We start from the raw sequence: 26,087 nt of genomic DNA, 5'->3' as shown, positions 1-26,087 counted from the left end.
CTATAGATATTCAAAAAAGCTTTAGAAAGTTCTTACAACATATATTCATTGGGCAAAGGTTCATTTCTAATTTCATTAGAAATTAATCAGGAGACATCTTAGAATTCTGATTTCTAGGAAAACACAAATATAAAGATTAAAACACTCATAGATTACCATAAAACATTAAGGATCTCACACTTGCGTACAAAGTTCTCTGTGATGGTCCGAGCTAGGTATGATACCTGGTGACAGAGCTTTGCAATGAATAAAGTTATCAGAATAATAACATGCATTTTCATGTACTGGACAGACTGATTTAACAATAGTCAGTAAAATTTTCCACATTTTTCATGAAATACTCCATTCTTATCTCAAAGTTTAACCAAGGTGCAATGCTATGGCTTCAGACTATCAGGATGATACCTGAGATTAATCTATTATAATTCTTTGCTAAGTAACTGAAGAAATTTTAGTTACCGAAAGTCTCAGAGAGGGGCTGGAGTGATAGCACAGCGGGTAGGGCGTTTGCCTTGCACGCAGCCGACCCGGGTTCAATTCCCAGCATCCCATATGGTCCCCCGAGCACCACCAGGAGTGATTCCTGAGTGCAGAGCCAGGAGTAACCCCTGAGCATCGTCAGTTGTGACCCAAAAAGCAAAAAAAAGTATCAGAGATCAAAATACTGGTAGGATACGTTTTGCAACCAAATTTATAACTATAGAAACTCATGGTTTAACTAAACCATTACTCTTTGAACCTGTTTTTGCCACAATTATTTCAGCTCACAATCTAATAATCCAATGCAGATGCACATGTACATTGATACAACAGCACAAGACCTTTAAACCATCAATTTTTATGAAACATGAGTAAACCTTCTTTGGCTTAAATCCAATAGTTCTTGTATCTTAGTTATTTCAAATCATGAGCTCTCTAACTAACAATTCCACAATACAAACATGCTTTCAGACACAAAAAGAGCCCTTTTTTTCTTTTTTTTAATTAAACATTGATAATAGCATAGCAAAAACACTTGGACTGTCACTGTTTATGGAAACATAAGAAAACTTTATTTTGATGGCTTCTGTACCTCTGTTTGTAAACTGGCTAAATTCCTCATTGAGATTGGCTGAATCTTGTAAGATAAAACCTTGCATCCTCTGAATTTTTTATTTCACTTTAGTTTTAGGCGCTACTTCCGGGGTGGCTCTTCCTAGATAGTACTGATTCTGAATTTCAGAAGAGTTACAACTGTTAATAGCCATTAATGTTCTTACAATAAGAAATCTAGGTTGAGAATTTTGCTTTTTCTGTAGGCTCAACATTCTAATAAGAAATCTTTGTTTAAACCTGGTCTAACAAGTTCCAAAAACACCTCAACCCTTTAAATTGCTTGACTACATACCACTTTGATCTCTTGTGGTGATCCTGCTTTCCCAGGTCTAATTTTTACTACTGATTTTCACTCTGGCTCCAACACTCAAGTTCAAGTGTTCCACATAGAGACAGACAGAAAGACAATGAACTGACTAACAAAAACACCACTCCACTACATGTGCACATGTCTGCATTTGATCGATCGATCTGACCCTTCAAAAAATGGCAGGGAGAGAACTGACAAACTGAGAAAGGAAGGAGCAGTCCCCAGGACAAAGTTAAGCCCTGTCGGCCGATTGAGAACATTGCTCCCCGTTTCTCTGCCTCACCAGTCAGTTTCCTGCTTGTTAAAAATGGGTCCAGAAAGCACTTTTGTTGATACAAGCCGGCAAAACAAACTATGGCCAGGTTGTTGAAACTTAAGGTTGTCAGATGTTACCATTTTAAGATCAAGATTACTTCTGAGGCAGGGAGCTAGTATCTTATCAAATGTGGGGATAGAGCGCCTTAGTGACACACTTCTTTGTTCTTGATATTAAAGAGTTAATCATATGATCTTGAATTTTCCTGCCTTCTCTGCTTTGATAATCCTACTTCTTTCGTTACCTGCAAAAGATCTGACTGCAAAATGATCTGGTAATGCAAGTTGCCATTCACTGGCCATCTTTCCCCATGCTCTAGATTATATTCAAGCCATGTGATGTTGCAAAGGTCTACAAGACGATCTTTATTTAAACCACCTAACTGTAAACTCTTCCTATTGATGTCGGTGGGCCCCACGGGTGACTTACGTGAAGCAGGGAGGAGAAAGACGGTCACTTTCCCCCCAACCTCCTCTACCACCCGGGGCCCAGGGTTACTGGGTTCTTGTCTCGCTCGAGGAAAAGAATTTCAGGAGTAGACAAGCAGTGAAGTAAACAGATTTATTTAGAGGTTTCTGAGGGAAGGAGGAAGGGATAAGTAGGAGAGAGAATAGTAGGAATAACGTGCTCAAGAGAGAACGCGGGCTTCTCCAAGGGTGGAGGAAGCCCCTACACATAACCGAGCATTAGACACAAAAGTATGAAAGGATGAAGGTACACATCTCAAGAGGGGAGATGCGGGTGACACATGTGCTCGGCCATGTGGGCGCAAGCAGCACATGGGCTCAGGCAGCATATGCGCGCCCTTCCTTTGTTCAAGGTGTCTTTTATAGGGTTTCTTCAACCTGCCCCCACCCACATGGGGTTTCTTTCCAGGTAAAAGTTCGTTGCTAAGGTTACCAGGGAGGTTGGGAGTGGTGCTGGCCTTCTTTGGGGAACCTCCTGGGGAGGGGTTCATTATCCTCAGGGTCTGCTGATGGTTTCCTCTGGGTCTTTTGTTTTCTTGAATCTGCAAGTCTTAAGAGTCTCCTTCCAGAGACTCTGTTAAATCTCAATTTTCATTGCCAAGGGCCTTTCCCTATCTACCTGCCTACATCAGCCTCAGGTAGTTTAGGTTTATTGGGTTACTCCCATTACAGTGCTCCCATTCCTCTTTGTTTATTTGTAGCTTCTTTCTTAGTGTTCTGTTGACTTGTAAATATTGTTTTTCTCTTCTCCTTGAGTCCTTTGCATAGTTTATTCAGAGCAATGTCCTTTTCGTATGGACACAGGAAGTCTTAGCAAATGCTATGCTTTTATAACCTGGGAGTCATTTGACTCTAAATGATATTTTCCTCCTGGGCATCTGTTCTCTCAACCTAAGCCTCAGCTGCCCTTACTTCCTAGCACCCCCAAAAGCAGGGTCCCGACGAGGGATGAGACGGACCCAGGGCAAGCGGTGAGTTGTGTGCTACCCTGCCATCGAGATGGGCCTGGCCAAAGTGCCTAATGCTTAACTATAAGTTAAGAGCTTGATCATGGACAGACAAATGTTGTCATGATCCAAACAGTGATAACTAGATTTGGACCCTGCTAGGGTTAGGAGTGATTAATCTGGCCTGAGTGCTGTGGTCTGAGCCTGTGGCAAGATGTTGTCAGGAGAGCTGCCTTGCAAGCCTCAATGTATCTCTTGCTATGTCCATACAAAAATAACTAGTATTAAGATGTTAATAAGTGTTTGGACTAAGGAAAAAAAAAAACCTTAAGAGTCAGGAAGGGTTTTGGAATGCCCTGCCCTCAGGATTTTTGATTTTGCTACCTGGCTGGGTGTAGCCTAGAGGGCAAGGTGGGGGAGAGAAGTAGGAGGAGAGACAGAGAAGCCAGAGAAAGGCTGGAGTAGATGGAGAGAGAGGATGGAGCTGGGAGTGCGGGAGATGTGAAAGATGGAAGATTGAATAAACGGTAACTAATCAGCAACCAGCTTGGTCCTCGTTCTTCCTTCGCCTGTCCTTGGACAACGGCTGTCCCGATCCAGCCCATACACAGCGGTTCCAGAGCACCGAACATGGGCGGTGAGACACAGCCGCCCAGAGAGCCCGCGAGTACACGCGCCCTTCAGCGTGCTTTAGTTTTTTACAGGGGACCGTATGGGATTCTAGGAATGAAACGCGAGTTGGCCGCATGCAAGGCAAACGCCCTGCCCGCTGTGCTATTGCTCCAGCCCTGAAATGTGTTTTAAAATCTGTATATTGGAGCTCAGTTAAGTGGGCATCATGCCACTGAGGCCTGTCCCTGGCCAGAGAGAATAGGATGAGACAAAGTGTCCATTTTGTAGAGCTATTTTATTATTCACTGTATCACTGTCATTCTGTTGTTTGTCGATTTACTCGAGAGGGCACCAGTAACTTCTTTTTTTTTTTTTTTTTTTTTTTTTTAAACTTTTTATTAAATCACCATGTGGAAAGTTACAAAGTTCTCAGGTTTATGTCTCAGTTATACAATATTCAAACACCCATCCCTTCACCAGTGCCCATATTTCACCACCAAAAACCCCAATATACCCCCCGCCCCCACCCCCTACCCCCTACAGTATAACTAATGAATTTCACTTCATTTTCTCTTTACCTTGATTACATTCCATATTTCAACACACAACTCACTATAGTTGTTGGAGTTTCTACCCAAGAGAGACAGACCTACTACCAAGAAAGCATTTGATAATTAGTTTTCCATTGCTGTCATCGCCCCATTTTTTAATGGGATTGGATGTTTTCTTCTTGCAGATTCCAACCAGTGCCTTGTATATCCTTGATATCAACCCCTAATCAGATGGGTATTGGGTGAATATTCTTTCCCATTCTTTGTATTTTGGTCACTGTATCTTCTGCGGGCACCAGTAACTTCTATATCACACTCAGCCCTGAGATTTTAGCAGCCTCTCCTTACTTGTCTTTCCCAATGATTGGAGGCTTTTTCATGGTCAAGGGAATGAGAACTATCATTACTGTTTTTGGCATATCAAATATGCCACGGGTAGCTTGCCAGGCTCTGCTGTGCGGGCGGGATACTCTCAGTAGCTTGCCAGGCTCTCCAAGAGGTATGTATATATCTTTTACTGTATTTGGGATATGAATACGCGATGGGGAGCTTGCAAGGCTCTCCCGTGTGGGTAATAGACTCTTGGTAGCTCTTCAGATTCTCCAAGAAGGAGAACAAGGCTAATACATGTAGCGCGGCCGCAAAGCTTCTGGGAGCCTTGTCTTCTAGTCTCTGGATGTTGGCCATTGGTGGGATTACACGGCGCCGGGGGGCAGTTTGTGAGTGTGGCTGCCAAGCTACTGGAAAATGGAGGCTCGGGATGGAGAAGGCTCAGTCCCAATTCGAGCAGGCTTAGAGATCTCAACCCCGGGTCCCACACACCTGGGTTCCTCTGCCAGTCCCTTCATACGTGAGGCTCATCCGAACGTGTGAAAAGTGGCCTTGAGTATGACTGTGGCTGGGTTCCGGAGGTCTTCAACTGTCAAGGCTCTGCTTAGGGCAGGGAGAGAAAGGCAACCCGTCCCCTCTGAGAGGCCCCAGTGAAGACAGCCAGACGTGTGGGGCAAGAGACTGCGTTGCTCCCTTCCGGGAGCTTGGTTTTATAGTCTCTGGATGTTGGCTGTTGGTGGGATTACACAGCACCAGGGGCATTTTGTGAGTGTGGCTGCCAAGCTACTGGAAAATGGGGGTTCTGGATGGAGAAGGCTCAGTCCCAATTTGAGCAGGCTTGGAGATCTCAGCCCCAGGTCCTGCACACCTGGGTTCCTCTGCTGGTCCCTTCATGTGTGAGGCTCATCCGAATTTCATTATTTATTATTATTATTATTATTATTATTATTATTATTATTATTTGGTGTTTGGTCCACACCTGGAGATGCTCAGGGTTCATTTCTGGCAGGGCTTCAGGAATCTATGAGTGCAGGGATAGAACCAGAGTCAGCCGGGTGCAAGGGAAGCACCCTACCGCTGTACTATCACTCTGGCCCCTGACAGAACCAGGGTTAGCTGCGTGTGAAGCAAGCACCCTATTGCTGAACTATCACTCTAGTCCCTGGTCCTTATTTTTATAAAAGAAACTGTGGGCCAGAGCAACAGTATAGCTGGTAGGAAGCTTGCTTTGCACTGACTGTCCTGGGTTCAATCCACAGCATACCATAGAGAAATAACCCCGGAGCACTGCTGGATGTGGCCCCAAAGAAACAAACAAAAATAGGTGACACACGAGAGGAGTTGGTGAGGCCTGCGGCCACTGGCCCACTACACTGGGGTTCTTGAACTATCGGGCATCCTCGGCTCCCCTGACACTTTCACACCTGGCGCCACCAGCAGCTCCCCGCTGGAGAAAGCAGCCCAGAAATAGCAGGAGACTTAAAACATAAGGGCAGGGAGAAGGCTAGGAGGGCTAGTACGCAGGAAGCCCAGATTTCATCTCCAGCACCACTAAGGAGCAGTCAGTGCCCATGAGAGGGGAAAGCACTGAAAGGGGAATAGCCCCTGAGCATCACTGGGTGTGGCCTGACCACTCTCCTACCTATCCCCTCAAAGGAAAGGAAAATGCAGAACACAGATCAGATGCAGAGGAACAGACTTTGCAGGCACTGGAGTGGGAGCATCACAGGGCTTTGTGACTCAAACTGACTTAGATTTTATTTTGGTTTCTTTGGGGGGGCCATACCCAGCTTTGGCGGGGATTCTCTTGGCTCACTGCTTTGGGATCACTCCCACTAATGCTCAGGCGACCATGAGGCACTGGGAATGGAACCTGGGCTTCCCATATGCTAAACCTGCAGCTCAGAAGTCTCATACAAGTCTGCTTAGTGCCCGAGCACCTTTAGCAAATGGGCCTCGCAACGGGACGGTTGCTCGTGCCCCTACACCCCAAACTGATAAAGGGAATCCTGGCCCTCAGTGGGATGTGCGGGTCAGGGCAGGAAACGGGGTTGCTGTGAGGGTATGCGGGTGGGGTCCCGGTGGGATTAGCACCCTCAGAAGTTCTGCCTACTTGCACACACAGAAAGGGGGCTGTCACCCTGAGCGGGTCTTGACACTGGACTTGTCAAGCCTCCAGCAATGTAGCAGAGACATTGGTGGCTCTGGCTGCGGGTCTGTGCTCTGCTGGGACCAGGGACACTTTGGAAGTGGGAATGTCTTGGGAAGTGGGGTGTGAGGCCCAGCACCTTTCTAAATGGTTCCTCTACTTCTTGTCTTCCATTGGTTTACTTTAGTTTGTTTTTGTTTGTTTGTTTTGGGGTTACACTCTGTAGTGCTTAGGGCTTATTCTTGACTCTGCACTCAGGAATTCGTCCTGGTGGGGCTCGGGGGACCGTACTGGGTGCTGGGGATTGAACCAGCTTAGCCTCATGCAAGGCCAGCGCCTTACTTGCTGTGCAGTTGCTCCAGCCCCAGGTTTGGTTTAGGGCTACTCCTAGCTCAGTAATTGGGGGGTTCACTCAGGGTGGAGCTGAGAGGGTCCGTGTGGGACCAATGCCAGGGCTAGAACATAGGGTTCAAGGGTGCCAAGCCTGTGCTCAGCATTTTGAGCCGGCTGCCAGATCCCAGTTAATGCATGTCTCCTGGGGCTTACTCCTTAGCTCATGGAGGTCTATAGAAAGCGGATTTTTTTTTTTGCTTTTTTGTGTCACACCTGGCGATGCACAGGGGTTACTCCTGGCTCTGCACTCAGGAATTACCCCTGGCCGTGCTCAGGGGACCATATGGGATGCTGGGATTTGAACCCGGGTCGGCCGCGTGCAAGGCAAATGCCCTACCCGCTGTGCTATCTCTCCAGCCCCGAAAGCGGATTTTTTTTACAGTGACATCCCCTCAGGAAATAAGCTTCATTGCTTCCCACTTTTGCTGAGACCACCTTTATCCTCCAGGGCTCAGATGACAGGACAATTTGTTTCAGTTTGGGGAGCTGACCAACTCTCCATTGAGACCTCCCAGGGTCACCACACTGCCAGCGCCACCCTTCCACGGGCATGCCAAGGGGCAGGTAGGAAGGCAGAAACTAAAGCGCCAGGCTCGTGGGAGGGACATAGAGGAGAGGGCTTGGGTGGTTTTTTTTTTTTTTAACAAAGTTACAAAGATATCTGTGATTGGGTTTCAGATGTAAGACATTTCAACCCATCCCTTCACCATGTCCCCTGCCCTCCCACCCCTAGCCTGCCTGGGGCTGGCAGGCACTTTCCCGCACCCCAGCCCCCAGAGATTGTCCTAGTTTCCTTTCCTGATCTGTCCCTCCACCCCAGCCCCACTGGCAAGCTCTAGGGAGACAGCAGTGACCCTCAGGCTGCCCAGGGCCCCCATCCACTGTATACGAAGCCCTGGGCCAAGGCCCTTCGCAGAGGGTCTGTCCCACCCTCATCCATCAGGGATTTCCTTCCTCTTGCCTCACACTGTCTCTCTTGGCAGACCCCAGCTCAGCCCGCTGAGAGAAATCCCACCCGATATGGCGCTCTTTTCCTTTTCTTCTCAGCCCTTGTCTCCAGTGCCTTGCACAGTTTTTGCTGCTAAGTTTGAGTCATTAATGGCCGCTGTCTCTCTTCTGCCCTTGCCATCCTTTCAAGGAGGAAAGTTAGCACCAGTGAAGACACAACGGTGCTCAGAGTTCAGGGAAGCCCTTTCACCCGGTAGTGCACAGGTGAGAGCCACAGCCACAGAAACCCCAGATGAAGTCAGCCAGGGTACCATCTTTGGGGTTCCCCACTGCTGCCTCTGCCAGCAGCAGCTCTCTTGCCGGCTCTCGAACGGCCTCAGTGCCCCAATTTGGCAGACCGGGCCCACACTCAGATTCTTCTGGTGCACAGCATCTGGCTGCTGGACTCTGGGCTGTGGATTTACTGCACGTGCCTCCGTGCCTCTGTGTAGGTCAGGGCTGGAGGGAGCCCAGAATCGGTGTTTGAAGGACCGAGGGAGGTATGAGGGCATCAGCCTTATTGGCCACTTGATCAGAAAGAACTGGGCTTCGCCGATGGGGCGGGACTTCCGGATCCGCCCTGTGCCGGCCGACATTTAAGCACAGAGCCATGTGGGGACGGTCCTTTCCGGCCCCGCGCGAGATCGACCCCGGAGGCAACTGAACCACTTTGGACACGAGCGGCGCCCCAAAAATGCCTCCAAACTGTGTGCTCCGAGCTTCTGGCCCAGGCGCTGCCAGCGAGTGATGCAATTACCAAAAGAATTTTCCCTGGACTTCATAGAGAAATCCAAAACCGCGCGGCTGCGATAGCAGCCGCGCGACCTAATATCTCTTGATTATCAGCAACGTGTAAATGTTCCTTTTTGGCAGGGCTTACCGTGGGGGGAAACTCCAAACAATAGTACTGAGTTTTTTGTTGAAGGGTAAAAGATTGTAGCGATAGAATTTTAGGCAGAATTTTCCCTGGACTTTATATAGAAACCCAAAACCGCACGGCCGCGGCAGCCTAATGTCATCTAATCATCAGCAATATGAAATGGTTCCTTTGTAATGGGTTGGACTTTGGAGGGACCATAATAGGGTTAAAGTTTGTAGCGACGTGTAATTTCTGGCTGTACTTTCCCTGGACTTTATACAGAAATTCAAAGCCGCGAGGCCGCTGCCATGGCCGCGCAACCTATTGTCATTTAATCATCACCAGTATGAAATGATTCCTTTTTAACGGGTCGGACTTTGGTGGGAAATCCTAACAAGAATAGTAAGTCTTTTGCTGAAATATTGAAGGCTACCAAAGTGGTAGCCATCTCTATAGACTGAACTAAGCCATATCCCCACGCCGGCTGAGAAGAAATATCCTTCTTTCTCGGGAAGAAACGCGGCGTGGCGTTAACCATAGTATGATGTCCATTAAGCTGACATGGACCTGGTGGCGTGGGAATGGGATACAAGGGAATAAATTATTATGTACTAGGAACAGCGGGACGCTGGTGGAATCTCGAGCCGGGGCCGATACCATCGTATTACTTTTGGTTCCAGAAACTACTTGCAGACATTCTACCAGACTATCAACTAAGCCAGAGCCCCACGCCGGCTGATGATGGGAAATAACCATCTTTTTTGGTTTGTTTTCCCTTTGTCAGGCAGCGTGGTGATTACTAAACAGGCGTGATCTCGGTGGCGCGGGACGAGGGGGGAAAAAATAGAAAAGTTATGTAACAAACAGCGGGACTTAATATCTCTACATTCTCAACAATGGAGAGCCATCAAATGCTTCCTTGACAGTGGGACTGTCTTTTCTTTTTTGGGGGGAAACCCTAGCAACAATAGTGAGTTATGTGTTGAAACATGGACTGTAACCAAGATAAAGCGTAAACGAAGTGAAACTTATCACTTACAAGGGCGGGGACTGGGGGGGCGGGAGGGGGCGGGAGGTATAATGGGGTGGTTGGTGATGGAATATGGGCACGGGTGAAGGGAAGGGTGTTTGAGTATTGTATAACTGACATAATCCTGAGACCTATGTAACCCTCCACATGGTAATTCAATAAACTTTAAATTAAAAAAAAAAAAAGAACTGGGCTTCGGCACATTGGGGCCAGCAAAAGGGAACGTGAGACACCAATTAGTGTTAATTTCCAGTAACATCCATCAGCTGAAGGGGCTGTGGGCAGCTTTTCATGTGTGCCCCCTGGGTCTGATCCCTGGCCACCACCACCAGCGCCCTGGGAGCACCAAGCTGGGATTTGCTCCTGAGCACCGCTGGGTGTATCACAAACATCAAAAGAACAAAAACGGGGTAGGGGGTAAGCCCTGAACTGAGTGAAAATGAGAATACTACATAACAAAATGTGTGGGCTCCAGCCAACACAGTGACGGGGGAGAGAAAGGCAGACATTAGAAGAGGAAACTGAAGCAGAGAGTTTGGCTCCTATCTTCAGAAAGCCGAAGAGCAAAATGAACAAGACACAAACAGAAAGATGGAGACGTGCAGGGTAAAGCTAGAATCAAGGCCATCAGATGAGGAGAGGCAGGGGCTGGAGGGTAGGGTGCTTTGCCTTGTATATGACTACCCCAGGTTTCACCCCTGGCACCCCATATAGTTCCCTGAGCCCACCAGGAATGATCCCTAAGTGTAGAACCATGAGTAACCCCTGAGCACAGACACATAAACACACACATACACACAGAGAACAGAAAACCAATGGGGAAAAAAATCAGTGAAACAAGTAGCTGGTTGAAGAGAATTGGCAAACTTGTAGAAGGCTGAGAAAATGATTTTGTTTTTGTTTGGGCGCCACACCCAGCAGTGCTGGGGCTTACTCCTGGCTCTATACCAAACGATCACTCCCAGCCATGCTTGGAGGTGGTGGGGTTGGGGAACAAATATGGTGCCAGGGATTAAGATCTGGGTGGGGTTCATGCAAGTCCATTGCATTGCCCATGTAGACTGACACATGTAAAAGGAAGAAGACCCGAATGAGCAGTACCAGGACTGAAGGCATGCTCTTCAGGGGACACCAGATTAGTAAGGAATCCTCTTTGCACACTGAGACTTGACAGCTCATACAGAGGGGAGTTGGAGCCAGGGAGATGTTCAAAGGGCTGACCGAGGCTTTGCACACAAGAGGCCCAGATTCCTGGCTGGCCCTGCACAGCCTGTGCCCCACTGGGGGCGCCCCTGAGTACCACTGTGGGGGCAGCCCATAAAACCAACAAATACAAAGCACACAAACTATCTATAACTCATGAAATCGAAAGCAAACAGATCATTTGAATTACTCAGTAACTTCGGGAAACTAAATCCAAATCTTCTCCTAGAAGAACCTTCCAGTCCCAGATGGCCTGGCTGGAGAATCCTTAGGCTTCTCATACTCTATGCCATTGATGTGTAGCACACTACATTTGATGGGGTGTGAAGTAGAAGACAACCAATCTCAATAAATAATATGTGTATATTTATATATTGGCAAACAAGACTCAACCTTTAACAACATGTTAGTAATCTCTTATACCAGGGCTTAATGGCTCCAGGGTGAGGTACAACAATCTTCACACACTAAGGCAACAATTTTGGATCATTTTTTTTTCTTTTTGGGTCACACCCGGCGATGCACAGGGGCTACTTTTGGCTCTGCACTCAGGAATTACTCCTGGCGGTGCTCAGGGGACCATGTGGGATGCTGGGAATCAAACCCGGGTCGGCTGCGTGCAAAGCAAACATCCTACCCTCTGTGCTATTGCTCCAGCCCTTTGGATCATTTTTTCAGGTTATTCATAACAAGCAATGCAAAACAAATTATTTAGGTCCTCTTTGGGGCAGGCTTTGGGGTTCAGGTGGAAAAATTCTAACTATGGTGGTGGGAAGGTGTAATGGTGGTGGGTTTGGTGTTGGAATATTGAATGCAATAAATTACTGTGAACAAATTTATAAAAATAAAATAAATTTGAAAAAAGCGCTGATGTCAATGCTATAACTCTCTCCCAGCAAAGGGAAGGGAAGGAAGGAAGCCCGTCACCCAGACAGAAAGACTGCAGTGCCTGCCAGTGAACCGGTGTCACAGCCTGAGAAGAAAATTCCCATGGAGATATTGACATGCACAGAAAAAGCTCCTGGCAAAATCCAACAGGTTGAACTGGATAGCACAGGGCTGAGGCCCTGGTCTTAATGCAGCCCTAGGTCCCCGGAGCACCACCAGGAGTGACTCTTGAGCACAGAGCCAGGAATAAATCCTGGAGGACCACTGGGTGTGACTCCCAAACCCCAATGTCCCAGAAAAGTGGGACTAGAGGGAACAGTTCAACCTGAACAGCAGCATGTACAAAAGCCCAAGAGCCAGTGTGAGGGCTGGAGCACATGTTTTGTGGGGGATGGCTCAGGTTTGATTCCCAGTGTGGTGAGAACCCCAAGTACTGCACCAGGAGTAGTCCTTGAGCACTGTTGGAGATACCCCCCATAAAGACCAAAACAAAACCAACCCCCCTAAGGTTAGCATTGGGTGGGGATGAATGGGTGAAGGCCAGGATGTGGGTTTCTACGCTGACTCAAGCAAGCACCACAAGTTGCAGAAAAGGAAAGGAAGAACGTCACAGCAATGCAGAGAGCAGAAATAAAGCCACCCATGCGCCCGAAGCTGGAAGCGCGAGCACGAGGCAGTGACTTTCATTCCCAATGTCACCGACATGCACTCATACTTCCATGAAAGCATGTGTGACTGCCAGTTCGCACCATGACTGAAGATGTTCGAGCACTGTGTCAAGAGTGTGCCCCCAGAGAGCCTAGCACTTCTGGTCATCTTAACAATGGCAGTAGCACAGGGAGGAGACTCAGGGACCATCTCTATTTGTCGTGTGATTGCCCGTGTGGCAATTCCCAAGGAGTCTACACAACAAAACCTTCACAACTAATATTGGGAGCTCATCATACAGAAAACTGTGGTGTCTCTGTCCCCTGAAACCAACATATGAGCACCAAAATGAGACAGCCAAAACCACTCAAGGAGCTAAACAGGAGAACAGATTAGGTATAAATTTAACAGATCTCGTATAGGATTCATACGCTGAAAACTTCAGAAAGAGGGCTGGAGAGATAGCACCGTGGTGAGGGCGCTTGCCTTGCAAGTAGCCCACCTGGGTTCGATCCCTGCCATCTCAGATGGTCACCCAACCTCTGCCAGGAATGACCCCTGAGTGAGAACCAAAATTCCGTCCTGACCACAGCCAGGTCGAGCCCTCAAACAAACAAAACTTCAAAATGTTTGTGAGAGCCGGTCTGTGAGATGCTCAACAGACCACTTGAAGGCAGGGTGTGCAAGAGGCGCAGACTCCATCCCGAACCACATGATCCTCTCAACATTGCAGAAGCGACCTCCAAGCACTGTACCAGCAGGAGAGATAGTGATCCACCAGGAGTGATTCCTAAGTGCACAGCCAATAGTAAGCCCTGAGCATCGCTGAGTATAGCCCCCCAAATGAAAAGGAAGTGCGAACTGTATACAATTCAGCTGAGTTTCTTACAGCTATCAGGTAACATTAATCCAAAATGTATAAGAAGGAGCATGTGTGTGGTTGGCAGCTCTGTGTCTGCCTTGCATGGGAGAAATCCTGGGCATGGTTCAGGGCACCACACACATGCTTTTTACAGGCCCTAATGTCCCTCATCACTGAAGCAGCCTGCAGAGGCCCCTGTGCCAGCCCTGCAACAGCCTTCCCACCACCCGCCAACACTTGCTTGGGCAAAGCTTCACATGTGGGTGGCAGGCAAATCCCTGCACAGTAAGGCCTGGCCAATTAGGACAGCACTACCTCTTCCAGCCTTGAGCCATTCCACAGTCGAAAACTCTGGAATGGGACACATTTTCCTGCTTGTTATCTTACTGGATTTAGTTGGATAGATCACAATTTGTTGGCAGGGAATTATGTATTTCTCCACTGCTGGAACAGTTTCCTTATTATTTGAGGGGTTGGGGCCACACCCAGGGATGCTGGGGATGCTGGGAGCTACTCCTGATTCTGTGCTTGGGTGTTACTCTTGCTGGTGCATGGGGGGACCATGCGGTGCCAGGGATGAACTGAGGTTGGCTAGATGCAAGGTAAGCCTACTGTCATGTTTTATTTGATGAAACCTCATGGTGTGCCATCAGGAACAGAAGCGAGTTTTCAAAGTGCTTTTCTCCAAATCAGGGTATGCATTTGCAACTGTTATCTAAAACTTGTGTGTCTGAGGCCCTGGAATCCTTTCCTGGCCATCACCTCGTTAGCCCTCTCCCCAAGAAATACGTAGTTTGGGTAACAGTTTGAATACTGTGGCCCTTCGTAGCATGATTTGGGGGCCACTCCTGGCAGTGCTCAGGGCTGCTCCTGGCGCTCCAGTTGCCCAGCTCTGTTTCTGGGCCTTTTCTCATTTTTTTTTATTCTCTCATTTTTCTTACATTTGTTTCCCTCCATGTGCCTGCTGAATTTTCCCCACACTGGGCACTGCCCAGAATAAACGACATGTCTGAAGAGCATGTGTGATACTCTCTGCTGAGAGGGAGCACTTGCTTCTACAGGTAAAACACTGGGCGTTCTTCCTCCAGCTTCTGGGCGGTTGCAGAAGACAGGGTACCAGTCACTGATTGCCACTATCTTTTTAAAAATATATTTATCTTTTTTATTAGTGAATCACCATGAGGGTACAGTTACAGCTTTACACATTTCCGTGCTTGTGTTTCCATCATACGAGGTTCGAGAACCCATCCCTCCACCAGTGCCCATTCTTCACCTCCAATGAACCCAGTATCCCTCCCACCCAACAATCCCACCCCCCCACCTCACCCCGACTCTGTGGCAGGGCATTCCCTTCTGTTCTCTCTCTCCTTTTGGGTGTTGTGGTTTGCAATAGGGGTATTGAGTGGCCATTGTGTTCAATCTATGATTGCCACTCTCTTGCACTTGGTTTTTCTTTCATCTCTTTTCGGCAGTGCTGGGGATCAACCCCAAGGCCTGAGGAACGAAAGGCCCATCTCTGGCCCTGAGCCCCTCCTCCCCAGCCTTTGTTTTCCTGCTTTATCTTTACTGCCAGATGTTTGGGTTTGCAGCCCAAAGCAGGTAGTGGCATCTCTTTGGGGGATGCTGAATGTGTGGTCCCAGTGGCGCTGGGCTTCTCCCACCTTGGTACAGGATAGGGGAGGCACTAGCCGCCTGGACCAGTCAGCCCTTGCAGCTGCCTCCTAAGCCCCTCACCCAACTGCTCTGTCCCTGTTTCCCTGCCCTGTGAGTGGTCACACACTTGGTTCTTGTGATGAATGAGTGGAGTCACACACTTGTCTGTGATGCTCGTGTGCTGCTGGGGCAATACCTTTGGCTATGGTGGTGTCCTCTGGGGTCCCACTCATTTAGTTGGGGTGTTCTTAAACATGACGCTTCTCAGCGCATTGGGCTCAGCGCACTGTCCAACTGTCAGTGCAGTGGGGTTTGGACAGTTTCTGTTGGGCTCGCCCCCTGCACACTACTTCCTTCGGCATCCTGCGTTTGGGCTGTTTAGACATTGCTGGCACAACTGGCCCAGAGCTTCTGCCATCCGGCCATGCACACATAGCCTGTGCCTCCATCCCTGGAGCTCGGCAGCGCCAATGAGCATTCTCCAGTACAGTACCATGGCACCTTCTGGATTCCCCCTGGGCTTTCTCTGTACAGGCAGGGTTGCTGGCGCCTAGCCGGGATGAGCACTTTATGGAAGTAGATGCTGGCATAGTTCCCCTCAGAGCCATGCCAGTCTAGATTCCCCTAGGAATACCTGAAGCCATCTCCCCACCACACCACATGTTTCCGGCATTTGGTATTACCTTGATTCCACCTGGCAGTGCTTGAGGGCTGCTCCTGGCTCAAGGGTCACTCCTGGTGGCACCAAATGGTGCCAAGATTTGCACCTAGGCCTCCTGTATACAAAGCCTGTGCACCATCTCTCTGCCCTTCCCTGCATTTTAAAAAAGGAAATAAAAAATGCCCCCTTTTTCCTTTGCTTTGTTGTTGCCATGGCTGAGACTCGAACATACCCAGTTATGCTGTGGTACATGCTCTAGCTGGGTGCAGCATCAGGTTCACAGACAGTGAGGCCACGCTTTGTGTGTGGGTGAGGCTAAGGATGGAACTTGAAGCCAGACGTGCAGTCACAGGATTGCTCCTTTCATGTCTAGGGGTGCGTGTGTGTGTGTGTGTGTGTGTGTGTGTTGTTTAGCCAATTGCATGAGCCTAAAATGATGATGGCTCCTTGTTTCCAGGTGTGCTTCCCTGGGAAGCAACGTGTTTGAGACGCTTCTTTTGCTGCTCCTTTGTGTGGGCAATCTTTCTTCTTTTAACGTGGTTCATAGGCTTTGCCCATTTTTTCCCCTTTCCTGCTCTTTGGAGGTGTGCTTGACACCTAGCCTTGTCTCTGCCTTGTTTCCACTCCACTACATACATGGCTACTCAAGCTCCAGCTGGGAAAGCCAACTCTGCAAAGTCTTTGAACACAGAGGATTTATTCTGAAGCAGCAGCGCCAGCAGCGCTGTGGAGGCTGTGCGAGCGGAGCGAGTCTGCAGACAAAGGAACGGTGGCTGAGGCCCACCACAGCCTGGGCGGGGCGCCTGGCAGGCAGGAGCTGGAAAACCCTGACATGGCCCAACCCACGGCACAGAAGCCGGACAGATGCCTCAGCTTCCCCTTGGGCCCCAGCGGGCGGCCAGACAGGCAGCCTGTGCCCCAGAGCCAGCTCGGCAGCTCAACTCCCCAGACCTGGCGCTTTGACTGGGCGGCGTCAGTGCATCTCTTTCGCTTGCCTTTGAACTTCTATCAGCAGCAGGGACGGTGTTATGCTTCTGCCCGATAAGAGGCCAGCAGGCTCAGAAAACTGCTGCCACCTGCCTACAAGGGAAGTTTGTGAAACCCCATAGCCTGTCTCTGTCTGCAAGTGGCAGCCCCCTTGAGGATTCTGTGATCCAGATGGTCACAGTGCACTTCCCCACAGAAACAATTGCTCCAGGCCAGAGGGATACTATGGGGCAGTCAACCCACATGTCCCCTGACCACTGCTGGGCGTGACCCCCAGTGCAGTCAGGGGTAGCCCCCAGGCATAGCTGGGTGTTAATCAAAACCCCACAGAAAAGGCGGGGGAGGGGGAGCTGGGGTCATAGCTTCAAGCCTCGAGTGTGTGACTTGCATGCAGGATCCTGCACCGCCCGCCCCCCCAAGAATAACGGAAGGAGCCCCCTGGGCACCACGCAGAGTAACTCCCAAAGAAAAATCTAAAAAATTAAACAATGGGACTGGAGAGCTAGCACAGCTTATAGGGCTCTTGTGTTGCATGCGGCTCATTCCTAACACCCCATAGGGTCCCATGAGTCCACCGGGAGTAATCCCTGAGCACAGAGCCAGGAGTCAGCCCTGAGTGTGCTGGGTGTGGCCCCAATCCAGACCAAAAGCCAAAAGTGTACCTCTTGCAATAACCTGATGTGGGGAGCAGATGGTGCAAAGATGGATCGTCACACCAAAAGCAGCAGAGCCCCTAAGCCTGGCAACCCAGCACCGTGCTAGGTGTGCTGTGCACGGGGATCGCGGCTTGTTTGTGCAGTGCTCATTGTTGCATTGTGCCCAGCTAGGCTGTAGCGTGCAGTGTCATTGTAGTGGTGAGCATAGCAGCAGGGCTGCAGGGAGCCAGCTTGCCCGTGGAGGTCAATACTGGGTAACGAACTCTCGGCCTCATCCTGGCCACATGGTGCTGGTACCTCTGTGCTAGCACCCAGGCCCTCACTACGGAATTGTACAGTGTTGCAGCACTGGCTCCCTGAAGGGCTCTGGAAGCCAGCTGCTGGAGGGAACGTTGACCGTTCCCTGGATTGCTCTGTCACAGCCCCTGGCTGGCCCCTTGCCCTTGCTTACTTCTTATCCCTGGTGCTTTCTCCAACGATCACTTCTGGGACAACAAGACAGAGCACAGGCCTGTAAGATCTTTTTTTGTTTGTTTGTTTTTGGTTTTTGGGTCACACCCGGCGATGCACAGGGTTTATTCCTGGCTCTGCACTCAGGAATCACCCCTGGCGGTGCTCAGGGGACCATATGGGATGCTGAGATTCAAATCCGGGTCGGCTGCGTGCAAGGCAAGCACCCTACCCGCTGTGCTATTGCTCCAGCCCCAGGCCTGTAAGATCTTCGTGGTGTATAGAAGCCTTGCCCTTGGGCTGCTGAGTGCTGCTAGGGTGGCTTTGCTGGCCCCTTAGCACTACTGGACCCAAACTGGGCTGAGTATCACTGCTGTGGCTCTGGGCCCCTCGAGCAGTGTAGGGGAGACTCCCTCAAAAATGATTTTTCCTGGGTGAGAGCCTGCTGTGGGTGGAGAAGGCTTAGTTGGTCCTCAGCACATGGTCCCCTGACCACCTGATGTGGCCCCAAACCAAATAACATTCCTTCTCCAAGACGTTCCTCTCGGGCCACATCACTGTAATCACTGTCATCCCATTGCTCATCGATTTGTTCGAGCAGGCACCAGTAACATCTCTCATTGTGAGACTTATTGTTACTGTTTTTGGCATATCCAATATACCACGGGTAGCTTGCCAGGCTCTGCCGTGCACGCGTGATACTCTCAGTAGCTTGCTGGGCTCTCTGAGTGGGGTGGAGGAATCGAGCATGGGTCGGCCACATGAAAGGCAAACACCCTACCGCTGTGCCACATCTCCAGTAAAAATCCAACTGCTCCTCCAATTGTTGCGTGATTAGAACTTTGCAGTTGCTAATGGTAACAGGCACAGCACTACCGATGCATGCTGACAATGTCTGCGGCATTGCCCTGCAATGCAAAGTCATGCGCCATGCAGTCAGCCTGCCAGGCTGTGCTAATGGTCAGAGGCCCTGCTGTCAGCATGCCAACCCGGGCTCACAGTCACACACCAACTGTCAGCCTGTGCTCACAGTCACACCCTGCTGTCAGCATGACAGCCTGTACTCACACTCTCACGCTCTATGTAAGTGTGCAAGCCCATGCTCACAGTCACATACCCTGCTGTCAGCAGAGCATATCAGTCTGTGCTCAGTCACACACCATACTATCAGTGTGCCAGCCTGTGCTCTCAGTCACACGCCCTGCTGCAGAGTGCCAGCCTGTGCTCACAGTCCAGGCCCTGCTGTCAATGTGTCAACCTGTTCTCATATTCAGACAACTTACTGTAAACGTGTAAGCCTATAATCACAATCACAGGTGTGAATGTCAAGGTGCCAGTCTGAGCTTACAGTCGCAGGGCATGAAGTTAGACTGTCAGCCTGTGCTCACTGTCACACAACCTGCTATCAGCATGTCTGCCTGTTATACTATCACAGTCCCTGCTGTCAGTGTGGCCATCCTGTGCTCACAGTCAGTCACTGCGACCAGCATGACAGCCTGTGCTCCTAGTCACGCATCTTGCTGTCAGCCTGTACTAACAGTCACATCCCTGTTGTCAGAGGGCCAGCCTGTGCTCACAGTCAGATGCCCTACTGTCATCTTGAAAACCTGTGCTCACATCACAGTCCCTGCTATCCGCATCCAGCAGTGCTCACTCACAGACCTCGCAGTCAGCATGTCAGCCTGTATGGGTAGTCACACGTCCTGTTGTCACCATACCAGCCTGTGCTCACACTCACAGTTCCTCTACTCAGCATGCCAGCCCTTGTTCACAGTCACATGACCTGCTGTAATTGTTCAAGCCCATGCTCACAGTCACACATTTTTCTGTCATTGTGACAACCTGTGCTTTAAAGACACACACCCTGCCATCAGGTGCTAGCCTGTACTCACAGTCGCAAGCCCTGCTGTAAGAGTACCAGCCTGTGCTCACTGTCACAGTCCCTGCTGTTAGCATGGCAGCCGAGTTTACAGTCACATGCCTTGTTTTCAGCATGTCAGCCTGTACTCACAGCCACAGACACTGCTGTCAGCATACTAACCCGTGCTCACTTGTCATGCCCTGCTGTGTCAAGCCCATGCTCATAGTCACACAATGTGCTGTCTGTGTGACAGCCGTGCTCACAGTCACATGCACTGATGTCAGTGTGTCAGCCTGTACTCCGTCATACACCCTATTGTCAGAGATCCAGCTCATGCTCAGAGCTACACCCCCTGCTATCAGTGTGCCAGTCTATACTCCCATACATCCTGCTGTCAGTGTGTCAGCTTGTACTCACAGTGACACACCACGCTGTCAGCGTGCCAGCCTTTGTTCACAGTCACACGCCCTGTTGTCAACATTTCAGCGCATGCTCACAGTCACAGTTCCTTCTGTCAGGGTGCCAGCCTGTGTACACAACCACATGCCCTCTTGTCAGTGTGCCAACATGTGCTCACAGTCCAGACTCTGTAGTCAGCATGTCAGCCATGCTCACAGTCACAGTCCCTGCTCTCAGCGTGTTAGCCTGTGCTCAAAGTTATAGTTGCTGCTGTCAGTGTTCCAGCATGTGTTCACAGTCACATGCCCTGCTGTTGGTGTGCCGACCTGTGTGCACAGTCATGTGCAATGCTGTCAGCATGCCAGCCTGTGCTCATAGTCACACACCCTGCTATCAGTGTGCCAGACTGTGCTCACAGTCACAGTCACTGTGGTAAGCGTGCCAGCTTGTATTCAGAGTCACAATTCCCGCTCTCAACATTTCAGCCTGTAGTTACAATCTACAATCACACACCCTGCTGTCAGTGTGTCAGCCTATACTCACAGTAATAGGCCCTGCTATCAGCATGCCAGCTTGTGCGCACACTTACAGTTCTTGCTATCAGCATGCTCACAGTCACACATCCAGCTGTCATTGTTCAGCTTAAACTCACAGTTACACTCCCTGCTGTCAGAGTGCAAACTCTGATCATTTTCAAATGTCTTGCTCTCAGAGAGCCAGCCCATGCCCACCGTCACGTGTCCTACTGTCAGCATGCCAGCCCCATGCTGACAGCCACACGCCTTGGTGTCAGCATGTCATCCTGTGCTCAAAATCACACACCTTGCTGTCACAGTGTTAGTGCGCACTCACAGTCTCAGGCCCTACTGCCAGTGTGTCAGCCTGTGCTCACAGTTACACATCTTGCTCTAGAATGCCAGCCTGTGCTCAGTGTCACATGACTTGCTGTTAGAGTGAGAGCTTTTGTTCAATGTCACACAACCTGATCTCAGTGTGCCATCCTGTTTTCACATCACATATCCTTTTCTAAATGCGCCAGCCCTTGCTAACAGTCACACACCCTGCTGTCAGTGTGCCAGCATGTACTCACAGTAACATTCCCTGCTATCAACGTGTCATCCTGTGCTCAGAGTCACACGTCTGCCTGTCAGTGTGCCAAACTATGCAAATGGTCACACTCTCTGCTATAAGTGTACCAGCCTGTGCTCATAATCACAATCACTGCTGTCAGCTTGCCAGCCTGTACTCACAGTCATACTGCCTGATGTTAGCATGTCAGCCCATGTTCAGGGTCACACACCCTGCTGTCAGCATTCCAGCCTGTGCTCCAAGTCATATGACCTGATATCAAGAGTGCCAGGATGTGCTTGCAGTCACACGCCCTGCTGTTAGCATCTCAGCTCATTCTCAGGGCCAAATGCCCTGCTGTTAGCGTTGCAGCCTGTGCTCACAGTCACATACCCTTCAGCAAGTGTGCCAGTCCATGCTCACAGTCACATGCTCTGCTTTCAGTGTCCAGCCTATGTTCATAGTCACAGTCCCTGCTGCCATGTGCCAGCCTGTACTCATAGTCACACACCAAGCTATTAGCATGTCAGCCTTTACTCATAGGCATTCATCGTGCTGTAAGTGTGTCAGTCTGTGCTCATAGTCACAGGCCTGACTGTCAACGTGCCAGCCAGTGCTCAGTCACACACTGTTCTGTCAGTGTTTAGCCTGTGCTCATTGTCGCGTGCCCTGCTGTCAGCATGTTACCCCATGTTCACTCTCACAATCTCTGCTGTCAGTGTGCCAACCTGTACTCACAGTCACAGTCCCTGCTGTCAGCATGCCAGCCTATGCTCATAATCACAGTCCCTGCTGTCAGTGTGTCAGCCTGTACTCACATTCATAGTCCATGCTGTCAGCATTTCAGGCTATAGTCATACTCACACACCCTGCTGTCAGAGTTCTCGGCTATGCTCGCAGTCACATGCCTTGCAGTCCGTTTATCAGCCTGTGCTCAGGATCATAGGCCCTGCTGTCAGTGTGTCGGTCTAGCTCACAGTTACAGTCCCTATTGTCACCATGCCATCCTGTTCTCAGGGTCACATGCCTTGTCAGAGTGCCAGTCAATGTTCAATGTCACATACCCTGGGTCAGCATGTCAGCCCATGCTCACAGTCACATGCCCTGCTATTAGTGGCCAGCCTATACTCACAGTCACATGACCTGCTGTTAGTTGTCACCCTGTACTCACAGTCAGAAGCACTGCTGTCAGTGTGCCAGCCCTTGATCACACTCACATGCTCTGTGAGTATGAGCAGCATACCAACCCCATAGTAACACTCACAGTACCTGATGTCAACCTACCAACCCATACGTACAGTCAATCTCCCTGCTGCAATTGTGCCAGCCCATGATCACAGTCACAGGCCCTGCTGACAGGCTGCCTGCCCATGCTCACAATCACATGCTTTGCTTTCAGTGTGTCAGCCTGTACTCACAGTCATACGGTCTGCTGCTAGCATGTCAGCCTGTGCTCACAGTCACACACTCTGCTGTTAGCATGTCAGCTGGTGCTCACAGTCATATGCCCATATTTCAGTGTGCTAGCCTGTGCTCACAGTCACAGTCTCTGCTGTCAGTCACCAGTCTGCTCACAGTCATAAGTCCTGTTGTCAGCATGTTAGCCAATGCTCACAGTGAAACATCCTGCCATCAATGTGACAGCCTGTGCTCACAGTCACATTCCCTGCTGTCAGCATTCCAGCCAATACTCACAGTCAAACCATCTGCTGTCAGTGAGAAGCTGTGCTCACAGTCACATACCCTGATAGCAGCATGTCAGCCTATGTTCACAGCCCCTGCTGTCAGTGTGTCAGCCTGTGCTCAGAGTCACATGTCCTGATGTCAGCATGACAGCCTGTACTCGCAGTCACAGACCTTGCTGTCAGTGTATTCCCCTGTGCTCACAGTCACACACCCTGCTGTCAGTTTGTCAGCCTATACTAAGTCACATACCCTGCTGTCAGTGTCCTAGCCTGTATTCACATTTATACACCCTGCTGTCAGAATGAGAGCCTGTGCTCAGTCACACACCCTGATATCAGCGTGCCAGCCTGTGCTCACAGTCACAGTCCCTGCTGTCAGTGTGTCAGTCTGTACTAAGAGTCACATGACCTGCTGTCATGATGACAGCCTGTGCTCACAGTCACACATCTTGCTGTAAGTGTTCTAGTCCATGCTCACAGTCATACACTTTGTTATCAATGTGCCAGCCTGTGCTCACACTCCCAGCTGTCAGCATGCCAGCCCATGCTTACAGTCACACAATGTGCTGTCAGCATTTCTGGTTGTGCGCATAGCCACACACCGTGCTTTTAGCGTGTCAGCCAATACTCAGTTCCACAATCTGCTTTTAGCACATTAGCCTGTGATCACAGTCATGAGCCCAACTCTCAACACGCTAACCTGTGCCCACAGACACATGCCCTGCTATCATCGTTTCAGGTTGTATGCATAGTCACATACCCTGCTGTCAGTGTGTCAATCTGTATTCACAGTGACATGCTCTGCTATTAGCATGTTAGATTGTGCTCACAATCACACACCCTTCTGTAAGCATGTCAATCTGTACTCAGTCACCAGACCTACTGTCAATGTGTCAGACTCTACTTACAGTCACATGCCCTACTGTTAGCATGCTAGCCTGTGCTCATTATCAGTCCCTAATGTTAGCGTGCCAGCCCATGCTCACAGTCACACGACCTGCTGTCAGTCTGTCAGCCTTTACTCACAGTCATAGGCATGCTGTCAGCATGACAACCCATGCTCTCAGTCACACGACCTGGTGTATGTGTGCAAATCCATGCTCACACTCAAATGTTTTGCTGTCAGCATCAGAGCCTGGGCTAATAATCACAGGCCCTGTTGTAAGCATGCCAATCTGTGCTCAGAGTCACACGTCCTGCCTTCAGCATGCAAACCTATGCTTATGGTCACATGCCCTGTTGTTAATGTGTCAGACTGTACTCACAGTTACATACCTTGCTGTTAGCGTATCAGCCCATGCATGGGTCAAAGGCCATGCTGTCAGTGTACCAGCCTGTGCTCACAGTCAAATGCCCTGGTCAGAGTGCCAGACTGTGCTCACAATCACACACCCTGCTATAAGTGTTCCAGCCCATGCTCACAGTCACATGCTCTGCTGTCATCATGCCAGCCTACGCAGAAAGTCAGTCCCTACTGTCAGTGTGCCAACCTGTACTCATAATCACAAGAATAACTGTCAGCATGCCAGCCTGTGGTCACAGTCAGAGACCCTGCTGTCAGCATGACAGCCTGTGCTCAGAGTCACACGCTCTGCTGTCAGTGTTTCAGTAGTGTTCACAGTCACAGGCCCTGCTGTCAGCATGACAGACAGCCTATGCTCACTGTCAAAGTACCTGCTGCCAGTGTGCCAGCACGTGCTCATGGTCACATACCATGCTGACAGTGTGCAAGCCATGCTCACAGTCAATGTGCCAGCCTGTACTCATAGTCATAGACTCTGTTCTCAGCATGTCATCCTGTGCTTGCAGTCACATGCCCTGCTGTCAGCGTATCAGCCTGTGCTCACAGTCACATGCCCTGCTTTCAGTGTGTGAGCTTGTGCTCACAGTCACACATCTTGCTGTCAGCGTGCCAGCCTGTACTCACAGTCACATGCCCTGCTGTTAGCATGCCAGCCTGTGCTCATAGTCACATGCCCTGCCATCAGCCTGCCAGCCTGTACTCACTATAGTCACACACCCTGCGCTCTTTCGTTGGTTGGTTGGGTTGTAAGGACATTCCCTGCAGTCCTTGAGACTTTTTCCTGGCTCTTCAAGGCACTCCTGATGTGGCCATATGTGTTGCCCAGGATCAAACCAGGATCACAGCCAAAACAGCTGCACTCAACCAAGTGCCTCCCACTTGCTGTCTGCTCTTCCCGTGCCCAGGAGCTCCCAGCCATTCATGGCTCTTTCCTCTGGAGCATTCAGTGCCCACTCCGGCCTCGGGATCTCTAGCCAGCCACCCACCAACTTTACCATGCATCATGGTCCTTCTGGATGCAGAGTCAACGTGACAGCCTCCATGTTAATAGACCTCATTATCAATTTCTGTGCCATGGAGCAGAGGAAGGTGTACACAGCAGACAGCTGACGAAAAAGCAAGTGGTTCCGTGGATAACTGCCAGGAAACACATGCACGAGGCCGAGAGTTCAATCTCCAGCATGCACACATGGGCCCTGAGCCCAGAAGGCATCTTTGCCCAGTGAGGCACTGTCTGGTCAGTGGGAGTCAACTCTCTGGTCAGTGTGAGTCCACTCTTAGGTCAATGACTCTCCACTATCTTCGATGAATTCACTCACTACTGAGCCCACTCTCTTCTGAGTCTACTTTCTGTTCAGAGTGAGTCCACTGTCTGCTCTGCATGAGTCCATGCTCTTCTCTGAGTCCACTCTCTGCCTGAGTGAGCCCACACTCTATTTTCGCCCTCTTTCTGCTCTCTGTAAGCCCACTTTCTGCTGAGTGAGTCCACCCTCTACTAAGTGAATCCACATTCTGCACTGAGTCAATTTTGTGCTCCAATAAGTCCACTTTCTCCTTGGAGTGATTCCACTCTCTGTGCTGTGTGAGTCAACTCTGCTCTGAGTCAGTCCACTTGCTTCTCAAAGTGAGCCCACTCTTTATTCTGAGTTCACTCTGTGCTCTAAGGGAGTCAGCCTCTGCTTTGTGTGAGTCCACTTTAGGCCCTGTGTGAATCCAG

The sequence above is a fragment of the Sorex araneus genome, chromosome X (genome assembly GCF_027595985.1).
Source record: "Sorex araneus isolate mSorAra2 chromosome X, mSorAra2.pri, whole genome shotgun sequence".
Classification (NCBI taxonomy): domain Eukaryota; kingdom Metazoa; phylum Chordata; class Mammalia; order Eulipotyphla; family Soricidae; genus Sorex; species Sorex araneus.
This window is presented reverse-complemented; position numbering follows the sequence as displayed.